The sequence below is a fragment of the Sparus aurata genome, chromosome 23 (assembly GCF_900880675.1).
Source record: "Sparus aurata chromosome 23, fSpaAur1.1, whole genome shotgun sequence".
Classification (NCBI taxonomy): Eukaryota; Metazoa; Chordata; class Actinopteri; order Spariformes; family Sparidae; genus Sparus; species Sparus aurata.
Genome location: NC_044209.1, coordinates 2,370,279 through 2,397,295, shown reverse-complemented (window position 1 = coordinate 2,397,295; position 27,017 = coordinate 2,370,279). Strand labels below are relative to the sequence as shown.

At 44.7% G+C, this 27,017-nt stretch overlaps 1 long non-coding RNA gene across 4 annotated transcripts; it reads right to left on the bottom strand.

Moving 5' to 3' along the window:
• Positions 1-651: 651 nt before the first annotated feature.
• On the bottom strand, positions 652-14,847 carry LOC115574878 (uncharacterized). 4 transcript variants are annotated; one of them, XR_003982581.1, is made up of 4 exons: positions 14,513-14,847; positions 12,594-12,690; positions 2,431-2,635; positions 652-1,307 (listed from the first exon to the last, which is right to left on the bottom strand). It is a non-coding gene; the product is annotated as an uncharacterized LOC115574878 (long non-coding RNA). The 4 variants fall into 4 exon arrangements; XR_003982582.1 differs by lacking the exons at positions 12,594-12,690; positions 14,513-14,847 and adding exons at positions 3,369-3,429; positions 3,508-7,964 and having other exon boundaries at positions 2,431-3,304; XR_003982580.1 differs by lacking the exons at positions 12,594-12,690; positions 14,513-14,847 and adding an exon at positions 3,369-7,964 and having other exon boundaries at positions 2,431-3,304.
• Positions 14,848-27,017: the final 12,170 nt, after the last annotated feature.

Sequence of the window (27,017 nt, the reverse complement as noted above, 5' to 3'; positions counted from 1 at the left end):
AGCACGCGTTCATACCACCCAAGACTAGAGGGCAGGTTATCATGTTTTGCCAACCGGGAGTGCGCTTAAACTTATTTTAACCACCCAAGAGAGCAATTAAGTGTTTTATTTTCACCTAAGAGGACAGTTTAGTGTGTTTTGCCAATGAGGAGGGCACTTAAAGACGCCCTTTTGCCACCCAAGTGGACAGTTTATCATGTTTTAACCAGCCAAGAGGGCAGTTTAGTGTTTGTTTCACCCAAGAGGGCAGTTTAGTGTGTTTTGCCAACCAGGAGGGCACTTTAGCACGTGTTTTCTCCTCCCAAGAGGGCACTTTAGCACACATTTTTGCCTCCCAAGAGGGCACATTAGCACGCGTTTTTGCCACCCAAGAGGGTAGTTGTATTTTGCCAACCAGGTGGGACCTTTAGCAAGTGTTTTTGCCTCCCAAGAGGGCACATTAGCACGCGTTTTAGCCTCCAAAGAGGGCAGTTGTATTTTGCCAACCAGGTGGGACCTTTAGTACGCGTTTTTGCCTCCCAAGGGGTCACTTTAGCACACGTTTTTGCCTCCCAAGAGGGCACATTAGCACGCATTTTAGCCTCCCAAGAGGGCAGTGGTATTTTGCCAACCAGGTGGGACCTTTAGCACGCGTTTTTGCCTCCCAAGAGGGCAGTTTAGCACGCATTTTGGCTACCAAGAGGGCACTTTAGCGCGCATTTTTCAACAACTGGGCCACAAGGAGGGGCGACCGCATGCCCCCCCCCTGTGCACATCACTGCTGAGGCCTGTAGTTTTGTCAATATGTCATTAAGGTCCTCCTTCCTGATGTCATTAGTTTCCATTATACATTTGTGAATGAGCTCAGCAAAACGAAACCTTCTCCTCCTCAGTAAGTTCAGCTGGCGGAAGGTGAACGGGAATGTGAGATGCACATCTTGATTGGCTCGTCCTTCAGCCCAGTTCAGGATGAATTTGTGTACAAGGAATGTTTTACCAACCCCTGCAATCCCACTGGTCACCACTGTTCTTACAGGTGTGTTTTTACCAGAAGGGTGTTTGAAGATATCGTTGGGTTGAACTCTTTGCTCTGTTCCTCCTGGTTCTTTTGATGCCATCTCAGCTTGCCTGACCTCATGCTGCCTGTTGATGTTTACCGTTGTCCCATATGTGATGTAGAGCTCTATGTAGATGTCATCTAGGTGCTTTTTGTCCACCCTGTCTGTCCACCCTTCTTGTGCACACAAACCTGTTCTGGAGGTGTGATTGGAGTGTGCTCTGGTATGATTCAATGAGTTCTGGATGGTCAGGTTTCTGCCTGAGCAAATCTATGAAAAAACAAATTAACATTCAGTAATGACAAATAATCAACGTGTATATCCTCAAAAGGATTCACATGTGGCATCCAATAAAACATATTTCAAGTCCTGTCTTTTCATTCTAAGCTTGAACCAATGATCCTTGAAGACAGAGAAATAAAGGCACATTATTGTGTAATTGGAGCTATTTAGTCATAATAGTTTATTTTTTATTATGACAAATGTAAAATGTTATTTGTTCTCGTTGTTGGTTCAGATGCTAACTATGGAAAACAATATGGACAAGCAACACAGTGGACAGATTTGATTTTGATCAGTGTGCCTCACTTTAACAAGAGAAAAAAAGAAGTTGAAGCAGAAGTAGCTGTTGGCAAACCTGTTGCTATCTGATGCAAGTTTGATGGAAGTTGTAGTGACTTGTTCTTATCAAATTAAAACAAGAAAACGAACCTAAGCCACTGAGGGGCTGCTGTACTGGTACTTAGTAGTAGTTGATGCGTCGTCTTCTGGATCCAATGAATGAATGAATGAAACACTTGAGCGTCGTATGCAGTCACCAAACGTTTATTCATTCTTTGCGCTCTTAATAAGCGACCTCCGCCGAACTGTGCACACACTTACATTTACTCTGTAACTTGAATGCAAATCAAACAAAAGGCTCACATGTTTGCCACAACGCAACAAAAGACGATGAAGATGACGACGGTCAAAAACTGTGTGCTTCCCCAGTCAACAGCACACCTGCTGAGTAATTACCTGCTGTTCAATTTATCAATTTCCTGCACCCCACAGTGCAGAGTGCCACCTACTGTGGCATCCAGGTATTACACCAAAAAACAAACAAATACACACATGAACCAAAAAATGGCTCTAACAGAAGTTTTTGTGTGACAAGGTCCTTGAAGACGGAGCTGAAAATGTCTGCTCTGATTAGAGGGGGAGTTTCCAGTATTATTACATTTGGGCTCTATATTTACATTTTTTTATTTTGTAAATGATTCATACTTAAAGGGATAGTTTGGGTCGTAGTTACTTGAGGGGCGAGAGACGTGGTTCAAAGTTTTAAAATACACTTTATTTTAATATGTTCTTAAAAATCAATTAAACTCATTCACACAAAAGTAAGACAAACCTAATCAGGGCTGAGGCCGAAGTGGATGGACGACGGCTAGTGCAGGGGAGGAATCCACCAAAATAAAGAAACAAACTTAAGTCACCGGGCACACGTGGCAGACACTCTCAGTGAAGAAAAACCCACTCCAAGGGACACAGCAAGACAAGACGAGGGAGGATGCCACCACCAGGACACCAGCAACGCCACCACCGGCCTACAGCAACTGAAAAGGGAGGAAACAACAAATTAGTGGGGTTGCACACACAAAAAGAAAGAAAACCTAACAAAACCATAACAGACAGATCACGTGCCTAAAAACACAATATATCAATTAACTGCCCAATGTAACCAAAGAAAGAAATAAAGAAAACAAAACTCAATTACCTAGCCTACTTTACAATATAACTCAATTCACAAGATTTACAAAATAGATTTACATAAACAAAATCCAGAATGAACTCAAACACACACTCAAAAATAATGAAACAGGATCCACACATTCATACACTCATTCATCCAACATAAGGGGCACCAGTCCCCGGTAAAACAGATAATCGGTCCGGCCTGTGGCGTGTGGCTGACCAATTGCCCTGTACAAGCAGACGTGGCGGTGACACCTCCGATGGCCGCAGGACAACGCCGTAACGGCATGCAGCAGCAGCTATATGAACGATATGAACGTAGTAAACAATGCACAAAGCAGCAGCGGCCCAAGGAGGTTTCTACAGTAACACCTAATTAAGGAAAACCATCATTAGCATTGGCTAAGTAAGTTAAAATGATGAGGTTATGCATTAACGTATAGGCTACATACCTTTTTAGTAGCACAGACACTCACACACTCAAGAGAGGAGGGAGGGAGAAAGGACTCCAGGCAGCCGCCAGCATTTACCTGTGACCACACTAGCATTAGCCACCTAGTAGCATCAACCACAACAGAGAGAGATGACACTTACCACCGCCAAACAATCACAGCGGCGCACACGGACAGGAAGCACAAAGCAGCACACGATCGCCCTACAACACAACACAAATGCCTAAAACATAATGATCGAAAGAAAACGAGCAGCGAGGTGAAGCAGTGTGCGGCCATACCTGTCGGGCACACAACCGCCGACCCGGAAATGACGCAGGTCACAATGGGAGCGCAGAGGACGAACCGGCGGGCGGACGACCGATTTTGTACCGGCCCACCCCAATGCATAGCGGAAATGAGTGGAAACCATAGTAACCAAATGTAAACAAAAAGGGCAAGGGGGGAAACAAGACAAAATGCTTATCCTGCTACATTAAGTGTGCATTCATGGCTATGTGTTTAGTTTTATTTTGACACCTTAACTTGGTTTTTGTTAATTTGTTTTCTTTATCCCACCTGTCTTGACTTTTTGATATCCTTTTTTGTTAATTTGATTTAATTAACTATTGTAATTCATTTGTTTAGGGCAGGTGGTGTTTAATTTTTTTTGCATACAATTTGTGCTATTTGCTTCCTTTTCTTTATAGTTGGTTTATTCTGGGCAATAGATATTTTGTTTGGTTTAATCATAATTTGCCCAGTTTCCATTTTTATACTAGTTCTGTTTCACTATGTGACTATTCTCTTGTTGTTCGTTTTCTTTGCAGAGGCTGGTGGTGGTGGCGGTACTGGTGACCTGGGTGGTGGTGTCCCTTCCTCCCCTGTGTGCTGTGCTTCCCTGGGATTTTTGGTTATCCACAAAGTGTGTGTGAGTGTGTAATTGTCACGTGCCCGGGTGATTTATGATATTTTGTTTGGACCCCTTCCCTCACTAGTTTCCCCACACCAGCGGGCCTCAGGCTGAATAGTCTCTTTTACAATTTGTGGGCGCTGCATTGTTTTAATATTTAATAATAAAAGTGTATTTAATTGAACCACGTCTCATGCCTAATGAGTAACCTTACTTGCGTGTCCTGAGATTGATTGATGGAGTTAAATCTTTGGGTGAAAGTCCCAAGGTGGCGTTGTTGCAGTCCTACTACCCTTTGAACACAGGCTATTCGATATTACTGTGTCTTGTGTCCTCCCTACGCTCGCCACAAAACCTGGCGTTGTCGGAAGGATTTACTCTATAAAGGCAGAGACGTGTGTTCCTTTGTGTAATAATTGTTCTTTCTCCAATTCCTTTTTGTGTCTTAATATTGTTTTCTCTTGTAGGCACATTGGGCAGCTGTAAAAGACAAAGCAGCAGTGGTTTTCAGTGGATCTCCGTGCCGGTTCGGGTGAGGTTTCTTGCTACGGGTTTAGTGTTGGTGGTGCTATTGCACCATAGTATTTACCTGTTGTGTAGTGAGTGTTTGAGTCATGGGGGAAGAGTTACAGGAACTTAGAGCCTTGGTTGCACAGTTAAAAGCTGACAACGACCGGCTGCGGCAGGAGCAAGCTGGCACTAGTGCATCTTCTTCTGCGACATCTACTGCCCCCTCCACTTCTAATGTCCCTGTATCAGAGAGATTAGTCTTCGTACCCTGAGATAGGAAGTGTCCCATCTTTAGAGGGAGGACGGGTATAGGGCTGAGTGAGTGGATAGAAGAGGTACAAGCATGTATGAGGGCGCAGCGTTTATCCTTGTCTGACCGTGCATTTTTCCTGTTTGACCATCTAGAGGGTGAGGCTAAGGAGGAGATCAAGCATCGTTCTTGTGCAGACAGAGAGGACCCTTATAAAATACTTGCTATCTTGCAGGAACTATACGGGTGCACCGAGTCTTATGTCGCTCTGCTGGAGGCATTCTTTTCTAGGAAGCAGCAAGAGGGAGAGACTCTTCAGGAGTTCTCCCTCGCTTTGATGGTTCTCATGGAGAAGGTGAGACGGCGTGCACCTACTGGTATGCTGAATGCCGAAGCTCTTCTGAGAGACCAATTCGTTGAACATGTGTTGGAGGGTTCCCTGCGTCGTGAGTTAAAGCAGTTTGTCAGTAAACAGCCTGATTGCACTTTGTTCGATGTCAGGGCCGAGGCGATCCAGTGGGAGCGTGAAGGTTTGCCTGGCGGGGTGAAAGCCCGCAGTCATTCGGTCCCCTCGGTATTTGGTGTCCAGTATGGCGTTCAAGGTAGCCATCATGGTGCTGTCCGTTCACCCCCAGTGTCTGAGGTGAGTGAGATGAGAGAGATGCTAAAGCGGCAGCAAGAGCAGCTTAATCAGCTCACTGAAAGCATTGCACGATTGCAGGACTCAAACTGGCGCAGCCGTCCTTCTCGTGCAGACCCTGTAATATGCAGGCGTTGTAAACAGCCCGGCCATTTTGCGAGGGAGTGTGACGGTGTGCATGTTCCTTACTCTCAATCTTCTTCACAACCCCCATCTAATCCAGGTAGACAGTCTCGCTCCGCTTCGATGTTGGGGAAATTAGAGCCCACCGAACTGCAGAGCCACAGTTTGGGTGGGGCGGCTATTGGTTCGCAAGCTGGTTCCAGTATTCTAAATGTTCCCAAGTTAATCTCGTCTTGTCCCCACGTCGATGTGGGCATGGGTGGGGTGAAGGTCCCTTGTTTAGTGGATACCGGTTCCATGGTGTCCTGTGTGTCTGAGAGCTTCTTCCGCCGGTATTTTGAGCCTTGGGGTCAGGAGTGCCTCCAGTCATGCCACTGGTTGCAGCTTCGAGCTGCTAACGGTTTAGCTATCCCTTATATTGGCTACTTGGAGCTTGAGGTACAACTTTGTGGGAAGTTGATGCCCAATTGTGGAGTGTTGATTGTAAAGGACCCTCCTGGTGGTGTGCCTGCTCAAGTGCCTGGTGTTCTGGGTATGAACATAATTCGTAAATGCTACCAAGAGCTCTTGGACAGTATGGTGAGGCTTTGTTCTCTCAGTCCTGTGTCTCGGGGACTCCCTCATCGTGCAGGCACTGCAGCAGTGTCAACGAGCGGATGCTCAGACCCATCAGGATAGTTCAGGGAGGGCAAAGGTCAGAGGTAAGAGGGCTTGGCGAATTCCTGGTGGTGTCATGAAGATCGTGGCAGCCACATGCGCTGATAGGTATTCTGGTTCCACAGTGCTGTTTGAGCCCCCTGCTTCTGGTTTGCCTGCTGGCTTGCTTGCGTCCCCTGCCCTGGTTCAAGTGATCAGAGGTACGACTTACATACCGGTCGTTAATGTAGGCTCCACCGATGTGTTGTTGCATGCCCGCACTGTTGTTGGCACACTAGATGCCGTGAATGTCATTAGCCTCCCTTCGGGAGTCAGTGAGGTGCCCCCTTGTGTTGCCACTCTGTCAGCTCAGACAGTTGCCCCTACTGTACAGCAGCAGGTCGAGGACGTAGACCTGTCATCGTTGTCTACAGAGGAACAGCTCCGGGTGAGGTCTCTGCTTGGGCAGTACGCCCCCATCTTCTCAGCCCACGATGGAGATCTGGGCTGTACCAACTTGATCTCCCATGACATCCCCGTGGCTGATGAGATCCCGGTAAGGCAACGTTATAGGCGCATCCCACCCTCGGAATACGAGGTGGTGAGGGAACACATAAATCAACTGCTTTCGTCACAGGTAATCCAGGAGAGTAGCAGCCCTTATGCCTCCCCCATTGTGTTGGCGAGGAAAAAGGATGGTAGCCTGCGTATGTGTGTTGACTACAGACAACTCAGTAGTAAAACTAGGAAGGACGCCTTTCCTCTGCCTCGCATTGAGGAGTCCCTTGATGCGCTTTCAGGTGCCTGCTGGTTTACCACCCTGGACTTGGCCAGTGGTTACAACCAAGTGCCAGTTACTAAGTCCGACAAGCCAAAAACTGCCTTTTGTACACCATTTGGCTTGTTCGAGTGGAACAGAATGCCCCTTGGACTTTGTAACGTGCCCAGCACGTTTCAGAGGCTCATGCAGCGTATTTTTGGGGATAAACAGTGTGAGTCATTACTGCTGTACCTTGATGACATTGTTGTTTTTTCATCGACCGTGGAACAACATCTGGAGCAGTTGCGGGTTGTGCTGGACTGACTCCAAAAAGAGGGCCTCAAGGCCAAGCTCAGCAAGTGCTCCTTCTTCCAGAAGGAGGTGCATTATTTGGGCCATGTGATATCTGGAGAGGGTGTCTCCACTGAGCCCAGCAAGGTTGAGGCAGTTGCTAATTGGCCAACACCCAAGACAGTCTCTGACCTGCGGTCTTTTCTTGGCTTTGCCAGTTATTACTGGCGGTTTGTGGAAGGTTTTGCCAAGTTGGCAGCCCCTCTGCATAAGGCTGTGGCAGAGTTTGGTAACACTAAGATGGGTAAGAAGTCTAAGCATGGGGTCATCGGGCAGTGGACTGATGACTGTGAACAAGGTTTCGGAGTATTGAAGGCTAGGCTCACTACTGCACCAGTATTAGCCTATGCAGATTTTTCCCTCCCTTTTATTTTGGAGGTGGATGCGAGTCATGGTGGCTTGGGGGCAGTGCTCTCCCAAGAACAAGCGGGCAAGGTGCGGCCGATAGCTTATGCTAGCCGAGGTTTGAGGCCCACAGAAAGGAACATAGCAAACTATAGTTCCATGAAACTTGAGTTCTTGGCCCTTAAGTGGGCCATGACGGAAAAGTTTAGAGAGTACCTGTTGGGTAACAAGTGTGTTGTCTACACGGACAACAATCCTTTGAGTCACTTGTCCTCTGCTAAATTGTCTGCAGCTGAGCAGCGATGGGCCGCCCAGCTCACCTCCTTCGACTTCGATATTAAGTATCGGTCGGGGAGGAGTAACCAGAACGCTGATGCCCTGTCTCGTCGGTGCCCACCTGGCCCTGTGGATATGGAGGCTATGCTCCCGGGTACTGCCATGCCAAAGCCTCTGCAACAAGCACTGAATGTGAGAGAGCCTGAGGTAACCCAAGCTGCCATTGTTGCTCTGCCACAGCACACTACCCCTGAGATCTGTACCCTTCAGCAGGCTGATTTGGTTATTCTAGAGCTGCTGAAATTTTGGAAGAAAAAGCAGCGACCTAACTATGAGGAGCGGGCACAGCTGTTGCGGTCTGCCCTGATCCTGCTCCGTCAGTGGGACCGCCTGGTTGAGAGGGACGGAGTCCTGTACCACCAGGTGTTCCGCTCAGATGGTGCAGAACCTGCGCTCCAGTTGCTGCTGCAACCCGGGATCAGCGTGCCTCCACAGTGGCCAAGGTGTTGGTGTCCGAGTGGTTTTATAAGTTTGGGGTCCCCTCTCGGTTACATTCTGACCAGGGCTGTAACTTTGAGAGCTCCCTTATACAGCAACTTTGCAGTCTGTGCGGCATTGTGAAATCGTGCACCACCCCGTACCATCCTGAGGGGAATGGTCAGTGTGAGCGGTTCAATCGGACACTCCACAACTTACTGCGTACACTGCCTGTCTCCCGAAAGGGGGACTGGAACTCGTGTTTGCCTCAGGTCCTTTACTGTTGTAACACGACTCTCCATCAGACTACTGGAGAGTCTCCTTTTTTTCTGATGTTTGGCCAGGAACCTCGACTGCCACTAGACTTTCTATTGGGTAGAGTTGAGAGTCCTGTTAATGGTTCTGTCCATGAGTGGGTCCAGGAACATCAGGCCCGACTACAGGTGGCATTTGAAGGTGCAAGGGAACGCTTGCAACAGGCTGCAGGCCGCCGAAAGCGAGCCCATGACCAGCATGTTAAAGATCTTCCGCTGAGGGAAGGGCAGTGGGTACTCTTGCGGGACTTCAGTGCAAGAGGGCCTCACAAAACTCGGGATAGGTGGAGCTCAGTGAGGTATCAAATGTTAAGGGCACCTGCAGAAGGTGGCTCGGTGTATACAATCGTGCCAGTGGACAACCCGACCAAGGTCAGGCAAGTCCACTGCAAGATGTTGAAAGCTGTGGTTGGCGCAGAGCCACCCAGTTGTGCGTCCTCTCATGACCCACCACCTGTGGAAGAACCACCTGCTGAGAATGACTGTTCATTTGATTATGATCTGTTGGTCCTAAGGCAACAACCCCTGGTGACCTCTGCGGCCAGGCCCGCTACCAGCTCAACTGCTGTGACTCTGACTCCACCCCAAATACCAGTCCTGCCATCTGACTCCGACCCCCCGGTGTGTGTCCCTTTAACAGCTCCACACACTGGAGCATTGAACTTTGTGGCTGCCCCCCCAGTCAGCTGTCCTGGTCCTAGCAACATCGCCCCACGCCGGACCACACGTTCAACTGCTGGTCACCACTCTAACGTGTATCACATCCCACGGCCAGTTGGACAGGCGGAGGCTGCTGGTCCTCCTGCGCCCGTTTCCAATGCAGTTTCTGCTCTATTTAGACCCTAGTTCTAGCCTGTGTTTCTTGCTTTGTTTTGTCCATCGTCGGGACGACGATTCAAGTAGCGGGGGTAGAAGGTAGCAGCAGGATGCTTTCATATCTGGTCATTAATTGAGTGCCAATGGTAGCCACCCATTGTAGGCGGAACGGAGTATAAATAGGGCAGCTCTTCCCGGTGCTTTCTCTTTGCGCTCCTGTCTGATGCGTCACTTCCGGTCCGGAAGTTTTGGCTCTCGGCAGGTAGGATTGTACGCTGCTTGTCCTTACCACATTGCCAGGTGTTGACCCTTTTGTTCTTATAGCACATGTATGTTTTGCTGCAGAGCGGCTGAGCTGACGTGCCCTGCTTGGAGTGTGCTGGTCCCGTTGTGTTGCGGTGGTAAGTGTCCTCTCTGTCTGCATGGTCTTGGTCGATACATTTTTAAGCTAACGTTAGCATGGTTGCAGGTAAATGCCGGTAGCCGCATGTGTCTTTCCCTCTCTCACCGCCGTGTGTGTGTATCTGATCCGGCCTAAAGGTATGTTGTAGTTTTACTGCGGCACTTGAAACCGGTATGGTAGGCTCATTTTAATAGTGTTAATTTTGTGCTTTTTAGATGAGATACAGCCATTGGGCCGAACGATCCATGTGACATAAGAAAAGTCACGATCAGCTGACCACTGCTGCTTTGTCTGCTGTTTTGCTGCTGCTTTGTCTGTTGCTTTGTCGCCGCTCTGTCGCAGCTTTGCCACTGCTGTCGGCTGCTGTGTCGCAGCTTTGGCCGCTGCATTGCCGCTGCTTTGCAGCTGTTCGCTGCCAAGTCACTGCTATCTTAAGTGTGCCTTCATGGCTATGTGTTTAGTTTCATTTTGACACCTTAACTTGGTTTTTGTTAATTTGTTTTCTTTATCCCACCTGTCTTGACTTTTTGATATCCTTTTGGTTAATTTGATTTAATTAACTATTGTAATTCATTTGTTTAGGGCAGGTGGTGTTTAATTTTGTTTGCATACAATTTGTGCCATTTGCTTTCTTTTCTTTATAGTTGGTTTATTCTGGGCAATAGATATTTTGTTTGGTTTAATCATAATTTGCCCAGCTTTCATTTTTATACTAGTTCTGTTTCACTATGTGACTATTCTCTTGTTGTTCGTTTTCTTTGCAGAGGCCGGTGGTGGTGGCGGTACTGGTGACCTGGGTGGTGGTGTCCCTTCCTCCCCTGTGTGCTGTGCTTCCCTGGGATTTTCGGTTATTCACAAAGTGTGAGTGTGTGATTGTCACGTGCCCGGGTGATTTATGATATTTTGTTTGGACCCCTTCCCTCACTAGTTTCCCCACACCAGCGGGCCTCAGGCTGAATAGTCTCTTTTACAATTTATGGGCGCTGCATTGTTTAACAATAAAAGTGTATTTAATTGAACCACGTCTCATGCCTAATGAGTAACCTTACTTGCGTGTCCTGAGATTGATTGATGGAGTTAAATCTTTGGGTGAAAGTCCCAAGGTGGCGTTGTTGCAGTCCTACTACCCTTTGAACACAGGCTATTCGATATTACTGTGTCTTGTGTCCTCCCTACGCTCGCCACAGATGGTTGCATAGTTGGCTAGTAAGTCAGGCATGGTAATATCTGCAGCTTATATTAGAACAGATGAACGCATTTTAGTCACACACAGGAGTGGTATTGATCTGATTAAACATAGGCTTCTTCCAGAAGTGTCGATGCTATTCCTTTAGCATTATATAGTGCAGAACCAGACTGTTATGCTTTAACATTTCTTAACATTTCATAAAATTAAAATAATCAAATTGAAAATTGTGCCGCCTTGGTGAATATATGAGCTCACAGTGTGCTTTGTAGTTATCGTCACATCTTTCTTTGCCTCCCCGCAGCCTCAGGCCCACTTCCTCAAACTACTGCCATTCTTGTCCACCTGATGCACTCGAATTTTCCCTTCTTTCTCCATCCCCTGACCTTCCCCACCCACCTGCTCAGCTGTCTCCACTGTGCTCATCATTCCTCTAGCTGTTTAACTATCCTAGTTTTGTTCACCCCCTGACAGTACATCCTAGTTGCCTTGTTGATTTTTGCTTTCTGTTTTTTGTATTTCTGACTCTATTTGAGCACTTAAATCATCCCTCTTCCTTTTATGGCTGCATCTGGATCCTCACGCTGGTTCCACTCACACACACAGAATGTGCTGAGCATTAATGAACCCAGCAGATGGAAATAGTTTATACGGGTCTATATGAGGCGACATTTTTGCCCTGGAAATATGCCTCCAATGGTGAAGTCGCGAGGGCAGCCTTGTCAATCACACGGCAGTAAGTGTCTTCAAAGCCTTGGTTGGACCAATTGCAACTGGGGTAGGCAAATGATTTTATTAAAAAAAGTATTATTCCCAGTGTGCTAGCCTTGAGCCTTCGCTCCAGCCTGCTAGCTTTCAGTCTTCTAGCTACCAGCCTTCGCTCTGACCTGCTAGCCTTCAGTCTGCACCTCACCATGCTACAACGCCACAAACTGCAAGCATCAAAACCTCAGTCAGGATGCATGTAATATGGATAGAGAGTATTTCTGAAACTATGCTGAAACTTAAAAACCTATCAGTGTAAACATAGCCTCTGTCTGCTGCTGCTGGTGGGAGTCTGAAGAAGTCTGAAATTTCCTCAACATCTTGCACAATTACTGTACTTAAAGATTAAGAAAGAATCAAGAAAGTCCCAAGGACATCATGTTATTTAAACCAGACCTTAATTTGTGGTCAGATTCTCAGATTAAATAACTTACATTTGGGTCCTGAGCCAATGTTGGACAAACCCTGCACTAGATCATTCCTGTTGATCTTTGTCAACACTTTCTTGACCACCTTCACGGACTGCTCACTGTAAGTCTGCACTATCAGCTCTAGTGTGTCGAGCCTGTCAGCCTTCTCAAGATGGCTCTTTGGGATGGCTGGAACGTCTTCGAGGATTTCACCTTGCTGCAGAACCCACTTGAAGATCCTGAGCTCTTCATCTCCAAGATCCTCCAGTGTTTCCAAAAGCAGCTTCGTAACAGCTGCCATCACTGGCTCCTGGTAAATGAGAGCATGGACATGCACATGATTATAGAGGGTCAGGGGCTCATAGTCAGAAAAGGGCAGTACGTGCGCGCGCACAGCGTGCACCAAAACATTTTCCAGGCCTTAATAACACAATATGTAGATTAATTGATGTAAAATTAATAAATAAAGTACTTATAGAAAGCTAACTACTTAGCTGTGTATCCTGTGTAGCTGTGAGTGATATGCAATTGTTGCCAACATGAGTTTATTCACATTATCATAATACTGAGGTTTGGAAGACATGCAATTCAGCTGCAATTCTTAAAAAACCAATGAAACACTAGTTTATTAATAGGCTATTTATTGGAGGGCAAGTGCAAACTAGAAATACAGGCTACACAAATAAAAATGTGACAAAACCAAGAAATGACTACTGTGACTGTTAGTAGGAACAACAATGTTTACAACAGCAATGTCGCAGTAAACTCAATATTTGGAAGAAGTTGAAGATTTGTGGCAAAATAAACAGCGACACAGACAGCTGTCAGATTAGATTATTAAATCTCATTAACAAGCAGTTAGTTTAACAAGCACAAATGGACACTCTTCTGAAATATGACTCATATTTAAGCAAGTTGATTATGTGGAAGATGAATTTTTAGCCCCCACAAGGAAGTTATGTTCATGGAATTATAATTTATAACTCACAAAGGTTCAAGTCGCTCCACTGTCAAGTCTCATCTACATGCATGGTGGAGTTCTTACGTTGGCCGGGAGGTGCAAACCAAAATTACAAAATGTGAAACACTTTTACGAAGCTTGAGACAAATTTACATTTTGGAAAACATTTTTACATATCATAAAACAAAATTACATTACCGAAACAAATTTACATTTCAGAAAACAAATTAACATGTTACAAAACACTTTTACAAACACAGAAACACATTTATGTTACAGAAAATAAATTTACATGATACAAAACACTTTTACAAACGCCGAGACAAATTTACAAGTGGTGAAACACTTTTACAAGTCCCAAAACAAATTTACAAATAACATCAATCGGAAAAGGAATGTACCAACTCCGGGGTTGAACCGGAAGTGATAACCCGGCAGCGGCCAATTCGAGTTGTTGGCTGTGTCCCAATTCAGGGTCTGCACACTTCGAGTGCGCATTTGAAGTGCGATTACGTCACTTTGCCGCGGCGAAGGGTGTCCCAGTTCAAAGTGTTCTCATAATGCACCCCACAAATGCGCACTCCTTTTACCTGTTTTTGGAATGTGCACCGCTACTACACTTCGTGGTCTCATATATCCTAAGATTCATTGCGCACCCGAAGAGAAGAAATAAATAAATAACCTCAAGTGGCGCAGATCTCGTATTTAAATGCAAGTATTGGGTATATACTTTACTCCTTTGAACATCCAACGCCAGATATGTTAAACTTCAAGGTAAAATACGTTAGTGATGCTCAGCTAAATGCCTTTGGAAGTAAAACCTTAAAGGCTTCACTTTCAAACGTTAGATGTTCAGAGGTTGACTTGTATTTTATACCTTATTGTGACTGTGGAGATATTAGAGACTTGTTTTACATAAATGGACCAAGAGGAACAGATTCAGATCAGGCTGTGATCCCTGCTTTATTTCTAGACTGTAATGTAAAATCTAGTTAAACGTCTAAATGAAGAGCTAAGTTTGTGATTATCGTGTGTGTATGTGTACATACATACATACATACATACATACATACATACATACATACATACATACACACATACACACACACACACACCAAAGATTAAAACACTGTATTGCAGTTATGGTTACGGTGTGCACTGAAATACTCACTTCTCTTTCTAGTTTCTGGATTTCCAGGTCCAGTTTCCCCGAGTGTCCCACGTTTGAGCTCAAGCTCCAGCTCCATTTCTTGGAGCTATCTCTTCTTGAATTTGATTTTAATGTCTGCCAGCTCTATCTGTTCCTCCGGGTGCTTTGCATAGTCTTCTGACAGTTTGTGAAGTATGTAAAAGAAATGTCAATTAGCATAGCAGGTTTTGTGCATAATGTAGATTTACTTTAGCCAATACTCACAATGGGCCTCATTCACCAATATCTTCTTAAGAATCTTCTTAGATTCTTTCTTAAGTTGTTCTTAAGAGGATCCTTAAGAAAACCCTACGTCAGATTCACCAACTTGTTCGTAAACCTCAGAATTGTTCGCAGCTGTGTTCTTACATTGATGAAAGCCACAGGAGCAATATATATGCCATTGTTTTGCGGGCCTTGGATGGAGAAATGCCACGTATAAATAGGCTGGGGGGGTTACTAATTGATGGCATGTTTCCAATTTACTTGAATTTTTCAGTAATCATTTTATCATTGGCACATGTAATTTATTTTAGAGTTTAAATTCTTTGTAAATTACCAAAAATATGAAATAAATAAATAAATGAATAAATATGACAGAATTATCACTGTAATATTGCATTTTATTGAACTACACAAGAGAAGAAAACACAACCATGCCAACATTTCGGCACTGAAATGTGCGTAAGAGTACTCCTGAGTGTTCGTAGGATTTGTTCTTGCCTAAGAAAAAATCCTACATAAGAAAAAATTCATGAATGCCACAATCTTCGTAAAATCTTCGTAAGTGGAACTTAAGAACACATTTGTTCGTAAGAACGGTTCATGAATGAGGCCCAATGTTACCAGGCTGCTTAGGAGACTGTGCAGCATTTGGGTCCTGTTACACATATATTTTCTATTAGCACCACATCACTGACTTCATACTTTATGGACTAAATAAGCAGAATAAAACTGAATTGAATTTGAAATTAAAATCCATAAAATTGACATACCGCAAGCCTTCTGGAGTCCAGTGACATGGTCTCATCTGCAGAAGTGCATTCTGCAGCTGCAGATGTGCCTTCCCCCTACCATATACATACATACATACATACATACATACATACATACATACATACATACATACATGTATTGAGAGAACTTGAATTAAGATTTCACAGGACATACCAAACCTGTGATTTGAATACAATGTACTAACCGGATCATCTTCTGGCGCCAAGAGTGTAACTGTGTTCCCAGACACTGTGAGGAGTCAGACAGTATAATATATTTATTTGACTGTGTTCCATGTGCAGTAGTACTGCAATATGTAACTTGGATGAAGCGGACACTGGCCTCCCTTTATTTAAATGGAGTGCCAGCTCCTCCGCTGGGGTCGTATCCTGGTTTGGTGGGCCGCCCCCTGTGCCATTTAACTGCTACAATCATACAGACATTCAACATGTCAACAGACACCTAATCTATTCACCTCATTTGTTCACTGTTATCTAAAGTCACCAGCCAGCAAAATGTTTTTGTATTTAATTTTAACTTGCTGCCAGGTCATTTTATAGCCAGACAAGTTTGTTCTTTATGAAGGAGAGAAAGATAAAATAGATACAAACATAACATGAGAAATATAGATTAAACGACACACGTTGTGGATAATTGTTTGCACTTAATCATACTCTACATTTCCTGAGTAACATGCAAAGTGTACAACAGTTGATTAGTGGACTTTAAAGGTATCTCCTTTAGTCCTTTAATTGTGGCCTAAATATGACAGTTCCAGTGGAGCACTGTTTATTAATTGTACAGTTTTGAACTACTTACGCATTAAGCCGGTCCGCTATTGTCTGTCAGGCTTTCTCTCGTTCTTTAATTATGGCACTGGTGATGCCTTTTTTTTTTATAATGTCTTTCACCTCTTCACAGACCTCCGTCAGGAGCTGTTGTTCAGCAGCCGTGAGATATGAAGCGCGACTCTTATCCACGTTCCCATCGGTGATTCTGTGAGCGATCGCGAGGTCCATTTAAGTATGCCGTGAACACGCACTTATCCAGACTATCTACACCTGGCTTGACATAGCCGCGCCTTTTCATCCTGGCTTGGCAAACGTGCAACCAATTAAGCCAGGATGCGCCGAGCAGACTAGATCAAGCCGCGCTTGCTCAGTTATCCTGGATTTCTTTATCCTACTTTTGTGCAATACCCCTCTGATGTGAACACCGTGTAAACATTACATCATGTCCACGATTACAGCGTACGAGTGTACCTCATTAAAATATTTTATGCACTGCTGCAGCATATCTGGTCCGTCGATCTGGTCCATGCCCCTTAAAAACTCTAAAGACGGACCACACGAAGAACAAAACCGCGATAACGGGCAAAACCTCACTGACATCTTGAACTCACCCTGAACGCCATCAACAACAACAACAACTCGAATTGGCCGTTGCCGGGTTATCACTTCCGGTTCAATCCCGGAGTTGGTACATTCCCTTTCCGGTTGATGTTATTTGTAAATTTGTTTTGGGACTTGTAAAAGTGTTTCACCACTTGTAAATTTGTCTCGGCGTTTGTAAAAGTGTTTTGTATCATGTAAATTTGTTTTCTGAAATGTAAATTTGTTTTATGAAATGTAAATTTGTTTTCTGAAATGTAAATTTGTTTTCTGAAATGTAAATTTGTTTTCTGAAATGTAAATTTGTTTTATGAAATGTAAATTTGTTTTATGAAATGTAAATTTGTATTGGCGTTTGTAAGAGTGTTTTGTATCATGTTAATTTGTTTTCTGAAATGTAAATTTGTTTTCTGAAATGTAAATTTGTTTTCTGAAATGTAAATTTGTTTCGGTAATGTAATTTTATTTTATGATATGTAAAAATGTTTTCCAAAATGTAAATTTGTCTCAAGCTTCGTAAAAGTGTTTCACATTTTGTAATTTTGGTTTGCACCTCCCGGCCACCGTATGTGTTCTCCATGAGGCAGCGGCTTCTCTCTCTCTCTCTCTCTCTCTCTCTCTCTCTCTCTCCGTCCGACCGTTCGTAGAGAGAGAGAGAGCAGAGCCGCAGCGAACAGAGAAGCGGCTTTATAGGCTCAACACACACACACAACACCATATAACGCACGAAATGCGTACGATAGACAACAGTGGCGTTTTTATAAAGCCGTTTTTTTGATATCCCTTTGCACAACTGGATTTTATTTATTCATTTAAAAAACACACAAAAAGGGCACTTTTTAATACGAGGTAAAAAGGGCAGGGGCTCAAGCTCCCCTTGGGCCTTATGTGTGCACGTGCCTGAATGAGAGGGTGTTTTTGACTCAAACAACAAGGTGATTGGAAAGGAATCATCTCACAGCACAGCATTGGACTCAGTGTTTTCAATATGTCAGTCATGTTTATCATTCCATTACATTGTAATATGCAATATCAGTAATATCAACCATATGTTAAATGAGTCTAAAAGGTTATTTTTTGCTGGCATATGTTTACAGGAGATTTTCAACTGTCAACAGGATTTTTGCACCCTATTGACAGCTTTTTGACATAAAACCTTTGACTTCAAAAGTGACACTATTGTCCATACCTGTTACACAGTTAGCTCAAAGGTTAGCTGTGAGAGACTTCCAGGGGTTTCATTTTCCTGAAGAATTTGTTAATTGGGAAAATCAACTAAACTTGAATGCTTTGGTATCATCTATTACAAAAATCATTCATGAGTGGCTTTGTGCGTTTTTTGAACCGCCAACCTTAATGTTAAAACTACGCTTGTGTTTTTTTCTTGGTAGCTTGTTATCTATTTAATAAACACCTGCACCGAAATAACAAGCTACATTATATATTCATACTGTGTGCTGTGTCTGCTCAGTCGCACAGGAACCATTTCAACTTGCAGAATGCATTTGTGTTATTCATCCATTATTTGCATCCGTATTCATTGATTGTGAAATCATCCTTTAATATCCCAGAATGTGACTATGGTTTCTGTTGAACAGTGGCAACTGTTGTAAAACTTCACATGTGTAAAACAGATCATGAAAAGAAACATTTTTCTAATAAATAAATAAGCTGTTTGTGGTCCTTGCATTCACCTACGATCAGGCTTAAACATTTTAACTACATGTTGAATCAGAAGACAAAATCTAAAATTTCAGAGTAAAACACTAGAGTTTGATATGTTACAGTAACTGTTATCACTGTGGTATGGAACTCAACTGATGTTCTGATGTATGACATCAGTTCAATCGTCCAATCACTAACTGATGTCCAGTAAGGGGCCTATCAGCTGGTAAAAAGACTTCTGTCTGTCTGTCTTCTGTCTCTTCTGTGTGCTATCGCTCATCGCTCCTTAGAGATCCCCCCTCAACCCTCAGAGCATCAATAACAGGTTTGCTTATAGGTTGCTCACTTGTGCGTGGCCTTTATTTACTGACAACTGTGGAGTCAAAACGAGCAGAGCCAGGACTGCAGTTGTAATGGAAAAAAGCCCCCCCTGGCCCCAGTGGTCCTAGTCACATAAAATATGCGTAATTTGTTGCAAATTTGGTAGTAGAATCTCTGGTTGGTTCCTTAAAATAGTAAATGCTGAGGTGGTAATTTGTATGGCAGTGTGATGCATCAACTTATTACAACTGCTTAGTTGAATATAGGGAAGTAAAATAAAAGTAACTCAAGCCACTCCAATGTAATATATTTCCACTGTCAACTGTCACAATATGCCTTTGCACTTGTACCAACTCCATAAGTCATACTCTACATATCTGTCGTTGCCACAGTCTACTGTGTTTTTAGATGTATCTGATTTCGCTGTCACGTCCTCTTCACTTTTCAAGGGTGTAACTGGAAAGGTGACACTGTGCAAGTCTGAGGTGGGGAAAAGGGAAGTTAGCTAAGGTTCCCTGACTCAAACCTTCCAGGCAACATTTCCTTGGATGCTGGAGTCTGGCCGCATTTAGTATGATTGGCAGGTACCTCATACTTTCATTATCTATCTCAAATATTTAATTTCTGTATATTATTATCTTGCTGGCAGCAGTATATGGAAGGGAGAAAATGAAGCCTGGGAGGCTGTGCTCAGGGCACAACAATTCCATCTACAGTTTATCTCTCTCTTTTTGTCCACTAGATGGTTGTCTAAATACTTCACAGTGTAGTACCTACTTGGCTTACAGTGTACTCTTCCTCTACATTCCTTGTTCAGACATTTAGTTGCCCTGATTGAAAGCAACATAATGTAACTTTGTGACCTTATAATATCAGCATCAGAGTCATGTTGATGGTTCAGTGTGGTGTAACAGGGTGAATGGTGTCTCTGTCTGTTTCTGCCCCATGTAACTTCAGTGAGAGGGAATGATGGATAAGATATCTGCAACACAACGGTTAGTGCTTTATTGGAACATTAGTGGCATTTTGGTGGTACTAGAATTAAAATGAATCTGCTAGAGATACACAAAATCCCAGAAACAAGTGAATGACATTGACATGCATGTTTCTTATCTTCATAGGCAGAGACTACAGATGTAGACTGCGTACTTGACAGATTAAGACAAAACTGCACCTAAAATTCAAATGATGGGTCGTACACATTGTTTGGTAAACCTGGATAGAAGGCCCATCAGTCACTTGTGGCCAAGCAGACTGTGCAGGTTGCTCTGGCACATTCCTGAAGGGAGGGAGGGAGGGAGTAAAAGATGGAGAATAGACGTGTGAGTGAGAGAGAGAGAACCAGTCTGTTTGGGTCTCGGCCCTGTCTGAGGTGACATCATATAGATATGAATGTGATAGAACACATTGTTCTTACTGTAAATCAATACCATCTGTTAATTTGGTTTGGTCAGGTTGTCAATGGTTCCCATAGCTCCTCTGTTTGCAGACTCACTAGAAGTGTTAGCTGTAGATATAACACATATCATTTTATACTGGATATACATCTCATACAGGAGTGTAATGTCACTCCCAGGCGTGTTGTGTTTCTGTTGTGGCCCTGCACATAACAAGTAATTTCCCTCATAACCTGGATTACAAATTAAGGAAATTCATAAACATAATATCAATTAAAGCAGATGCAAGACATGTTGTTGTAGAAATGTCTGATGTGCATTCAGTGTTTGAGCAGTGAATTCCACACATAGACAGTAGTTGGGTGGATTGGTACATACAAAGATGTACATTTTCGTGTGTGAACACACATCAATAAAATCTAACAGTAATAGCTATAAGCCCATCAAAATTGTTTGGACTGTACATCATATTATTTGTACTAAGACAAACTCAAAGGCATCAAACTACTCAGGCAGGTGTTTCTGAAACTGATGCGTGAGAGCAAATAGTCAAAACAGGGTAAATCAGGTTTCCCTGAGTCTTCTTTTTCCTGGGATCGTTTTTCATTGCTTGTTTCCCTCATGTCTTACAAGAAAGGGACTAAAGCCCAAAGAAAAAAGACACAAGTGCAGGAAACGAGGAGACGAGAAATGAGAATATAAGAAGAGTCATGTTGGCACAGCTACTCTCCATTTGATAGCATCAGTCACTGTCCTGCTGACTGTGGCCATTGATTAAACATAGCAGGAAAATCTCTGTGGGATGGACCTCAGTCACAGCTGGGTACTACATCGATACCATATCATCATCATGACACTATATATCATTATAGATTTTGGATATTGTTATGATGTGATATGTCTTAACTGTTTTGTTTTTTCCTTCCATTAAAGGCTGCATTACAGTTAAGTGATGTCAATTCAATCAATTTATGTACTTAGCTCACTTCTTGTTCTAATACTTGCCTTTCCCAGATTGTTGCTAAATAATCATCAGTAATGTGGATATAATGACAAAGTGGAGTCATTATATCCACATTACTGATGATTATTTACCAACAATCTCATTGTGTCATTGTGTGAGGAAGCTGCCCTCGTAAAGGTAACAAAATTACAATTTTTTTAGCTGCTGTCACAGAGGAGGGCACAATCTTAATTATGTAAAATTGAAGTGCAACTTTTAACACAGTACACAGGAAAAAGGGAGAAAAAGACTCCCGCACACTGTCCACTTCACTTGCAAATTAAAGCTGCAAGCAGCGTTGAACGGGCCCTTGCAGTCCATGCGCGTTGGGGCGTGCTGTTGTCGATGCATGCTGCCGTCGGGGCATGCTCAAGCAACACCTTCTGCTGAGGAAGTCGTTGCTTTATAATTCAGTGGCCTGCTATTGCCAGTGTGAAATAACGTACGCTGAAGTCAGAAAAACTGTGTGAACTGCTGCATGATTCCCCGGACAAAGACTAAGTCGATGGTCCACCTCTGGAGCTGGCTGAAGAGAATGTGCACACGAGGCATGATGCAATGAAATAGTTTCAGGAAGAAGCTGAAAGCATCATCCTCCAGTAGCCTCACAAACCTTCCAGCTTCTCGCACAGTAGTAGGCTCAAACTCCCCTGATGGTTTCAAAACACTGGGTGATGTCACCTTTGTGCTAAAACAGTGTTCACTGCACAGATATGGAAGTTCCATCTTACTCTGTTTGCTCTTGGGAGTCTGTGTGCCACCACTCTGTCACACACACTGGTTCTCTTGGGAGATCTTGAAAAAAATCCAGAGAATCCAGCCAGGTCAGAGAAGAACTGATTAACTGATGGGATGTGAGATGTCACCTGCTGCATGATGGAAGCTGAAGAGGAAGAAATTGCAGCTCATGGGGGAGTTGCTGTTGTGCTTGTCCCTCTGGGGCTTTAACAGCCAAAAGTGTAGGTCTGAAATAAGACCATCAGCTGAAAGCCAACAACATTTCCTACATTTCTATGCATATATTGTCTATGTCTTCCATCTGCTCTCCACTGTAGCGATGATGTCACGCATCTTGCGTAGCTTACGCAATACACACCCATTATAAAATCAGAAGACGGCCTAAAAATACTTAAAACTAAAACTTGGATGATTTGAAAACCGTACAAGATTTTTGAAAACTGAATACATGCCCAATAGTTGAGGTCTTCTGACTCTTTAAAAGTTAGAATGGTGTGTCTAGATCAAAGTATGAGGGACAAGGAGAGGTTGAAGTTCGATGAGTTTTGAAGAGGACTTGAAGATTTCCCCATTTAATCCCATTGACACTAATTAGACTGCCACCAGAGCGCCGCCTATTGGCCGATTTGCACCAAATTGTACACAAAGCCTCGTCAGGCCATACCACACAATGAGGAACATTTATGTGATAATCAGACAGTATTTTGTAAAGATATGCAAGATTGTCTGTTTTCAACACAATATGCAGGAATTTGTCATTTTATATTTCGGGCAGTTTATGGACTATCAGAATTCTTTTGGTAACTTTTAGTCAGGAGGGTCCACAGATGCTACATGCGAAGTTTGGTGCAAATTGGTGATATCGTCTAGGAGGAGTTCGAAAAAATAGGTTTTTAATTTGTCATAATTTTGTGAATTGAAATTTATTGCAAAGTGGGCGTGGCCAACACCACACAATTTAGCTGTATTGAGGGAACATGTAGATATAAGGTTTAACAATGTGCGACACATTATGTGGGAGTTATGGGCCAAAAACTCTTTCACGTGTAAAATAGCGGAAAATAGCGCCACCTGCTGATGATTTTTGGTGTGTGAGTCACAGGGGCCATTCTATAGCACCTCTATGAATTTCATTTCCACAAGTGTTATGGTGTGGGCACAGGGCCAAATATAAAATTAAACTGGCACCAGAGCGCCACCAAGTGGCGGATAGGTAAACCCTTTATCAGCTGTCCTCAGGACGGCACTGACAATAAATGTAGAAAGTTTCGAATTAATCTGATGAACCGTTGTGGAGATATAAAATACTTCAATTTAAAGAGTGCCACCTTGTGGTCATCACCTAAAATTTTGCACAGGGCCTCAGGGGCTCATGGGGAAGTAGTATCCTGAGTTTCATGTCATTAGACCTGACCACTGTGGAAATATCCAACACTTCCTGTTTTGAACCAAATCTGCAGGAAGTTGTTATTTAATAACTTTGAAATTATTTGTCCTAATTAGAATCCTTTAATAACGTTTTCGTCAGGAGGGTCCACAGATGCTGTGCGCCAAATTTCGTGCAAATCGGTGAAATCGCCTGGGAGGAGTTCGAAAAAGTAGGTTTTCGACATTTTGCGAAAACGGAGGCGGAAATGGGCGTGGTCTATACCACGAGATTCAGCACAATTCACTGAACGCATGGATGTAAGGTTTTTGAATGTGCGAAAAAGTATATGGGAGTTATTAGCCAAAACGCACTTTCCTTAATAACAGCGCCATCTAGTGGTGGAAATTCAGGACGACAATAGATTAATAAAATTTTTCGCCAGGTGTGACTTATATTCCAAGTTTGGTGAATTTTGGGGTATGTTTAGGCAGTGAAAAATGTGATCATTTTGGACAAAGGAAAAAAAAATAAGTAGGAAGAATAATAATAATCATTACGATTACAATAGGGACCTTGCAGGTTCCCTGCTCGGGCCCTAATTAAGTTAAATGACAACGGCGTTTCAGTACTTAGACCTTCATCTGGTTATCTGATTATATTTAGATTATCTCACAAAATATTCTATTGCATTCTATATTGAACAGCAAAACAAAATAGTAACACAAAATCTCTTGATATACTTTCTTATATGCAGAACGTAGGTCACTGGTGGACACAGGTTTTAGTTGAGACACATGAAAGGTGGGGTGGACCGGTAGGGATGCAGGCAACTTTAGGCGGACAGCGGAGGGGTTGATTATTCTTTCCACCTCGAAAGGGCCGACAAAACGTGGAGCCAGCTTGTGGGACTCCGCCTGTAGAGGAAGATCACGAGAGGAAAGCCAAACCTTTTGTCCGGGTTGGTAGAGAGGAGCGGGGAGGCGGTGGAGATCTGCAAGTCGCTGGCTCCGCCGAGTTGAACGCGTAATCGCCTCTCGGGCCATCCTCCAAACCTCCTTGCACCGGGCGACGTAAGCTTGGATGGAGGGAACAGCAACCTCTCGTTCCTGCGCAGAGAGGAGGGGTAGTTGGTAACCATAGGCAGCCATGAAAGGAGTCATACCGGTGGCGGTGCAGGAGAGTGAATTGTGCGCGTACTCCACCCAAGGGAGGTAGGAGGACCAGGAAGAGGGATTACGCGCCGTGACGCAGCGGAGAGCAGTCTCTAAATCCTGGTTCGCTCTCTCGGTCTGTCCATTGGACTACGGATGGTATCCGGACGTCAAGCTGCAAGTAGTACCAAAAGCCCTGCAAAATGCCCGCCAGACCTGGGACGTAAACTGCGGGCCCCAATCCGAGACAATGTCAGTGGGAAGTCCATGCAGCCTGAAAACGTGGAGAGCTAAAAGGTCTGCTGTTTCAGCGGCGGACGGGAGTTTGGTTAGCGGAATGTAGTGAACCATTTTCGAGAAATGGTCCACAATCGTGAGGATAGTCATGTGGCCATTGGAGGATGGGAGCCCGGTGACAAAATCCACTGCAATGTGTGACCAGGGGCGACTCGGAACGGGCAGGGGTAACAGGAGGCCTGCGGGGGGACGATGAGATGGCTTACTCCTCGCACACACCATGCAAGCTGCCACAAACTCATTGACATCTCTGGCTTGGCCCGGCCACCAGAAATGCAGCCGGAGGAACCGTAACATCTGCTGGGCTCCAGGGTGACAGCTAAGCTTGGACGAGTGCCCCCACTGGAGAACCTGGAAACGAACCTCCTCAGGGACGAACAGGCGATTTAGGAGGGCTGGTGACGGGATCAGGATGAGTGCGTTGGGGCGGCTCCTACGATCCGGGGGAAAGGCACGATGGGTTCGGGGTCGAGAGAGGTGTCGCCACTCTTGTAAGGCTAATACCACCACCAGCAGCTCTCGATTACCTACGTCATAATTTCGCTCGGCAGGGGTGAGCCGCCGAGAGAAGTTTGTGAGTGGCATCGCTGCGCTGAGAGAGGATGGCCCCCACACCGGAGTCGGAGGCGTCCACCTCCACCACGAACTGGCGAGCCGAGTCTGGGTGTAGAAGAACGGGAGCATGCGTGAAAAGCCACTTGAGTCTCCGGAAGGCTGCCTCCGCAGCGGGAGCCCAAAGGAAAGGTGTGCAGGGGGAAGTGAGTTGAGTGAGGGGGGTGGCGACATGGCTGAAGTCGCGGATGAATCTCTGGTAAAAGTTGGCGAATCCCAGGAAGCGTTGCAGCTGCCTGCGGGTGGTCGGTGTGGGCCACTCCTCCACCGCTCGGATCTTGGCTGGGTCCGGCTGAAGCTGCGATGAGCGATGATGAGCGATGACGAAACCCAGAAAATTGATTTTAGGAACATGAAACTCACATTTTTCGGGTTTGACGTATAACTTATTGTTGAGCAGCCTCTTCAGTACCAACCTCACATGCTCTATGTGCCTCTCCAGCGTCTCAGAAAAAATAAGGATGTCATCTAAATAGACGAATACAAAATGATTGAGCATGTCTCTCAAAATGTCATTGATCAATGCCTGAAAAACGGCAGGAGCGTTCGAAAGTCCAAAAGGCATTACCAGGTATCCAAAATGACCCAGGGGAGGGTTAAATGCCGTCTTCCACTCATCTCCCTCCTTAATGCGGACTAGGTGATATGCATTGCGCAGATCGAGCTTGGAGAAGACGCCGGCATGGCACAGTGGCTCGAAGGAGGGGTCGATCAATGGAAGTGGGTATTTATTCTTTATAGTGATCTCATTTACACCTCTGTAATCAATGCAGGGTCTCAGTGTCCTTCTTTCCCACGAAGAAAAATCCTGCCCCGAGGGGGTACGAGGAGGAGCGAATGGGACCCAAGGCCTTGGAGCTGTTAATGTACTCCTCCATCGCCTCCCTCTCGGGGCACGACAGATTGTAGAGACGACTGGATGGAAGAGGGGCGCCGGGAAGGAGGTCGATCCCGCAGTCGTATGGGCGGTGAGAGAGTAGTGAAAGAGCTCTCTCCTTACAAAAAACGGGAGCCAAATCGTGGTAAACTTGGGGCACAGAGGAGAAGTCCAGAGGTGGGGGAGCGGCCGGGCTTTCTCTCCTCTCAGATGAGATGGAAACAGTGGGTGTGGCAGAAGGGGCTCCAGCTGGAAATGGTAGCTGCGATCCAATCTATGTGAGGGTTGTGGAGTCACAGCCAGGGGAGCCCCAGCACTACAGGTAAACAGGGAGACGGTATAACGAAAAGCTGAATTATCTCCCGATGATTGCCAGAGATAACGAGGGTGATAGGAAGTGTGCGGTGAGTGATTTCGGCCAGCCTTCGCCCATCTAAGGCGTTCACTGTCCTGGGGCTGTGGAGGGCTTCCACAGGGATGCGGGCTTGTTTGACCAGGGAGGAGTCAATTAAATTGTCATCGGCGTATGAGTCCACAAACACCTGGACGGGTAGGGTAACCTGAGGCCACTGGAGAGACGCTGGGAGATTTATATGGACAAAAGGACTGGGGCAGGAGGATGTGTGATCTCTTTGGCATTGTCGTTCTTCAGGCGTTAGGCGAGACCTCC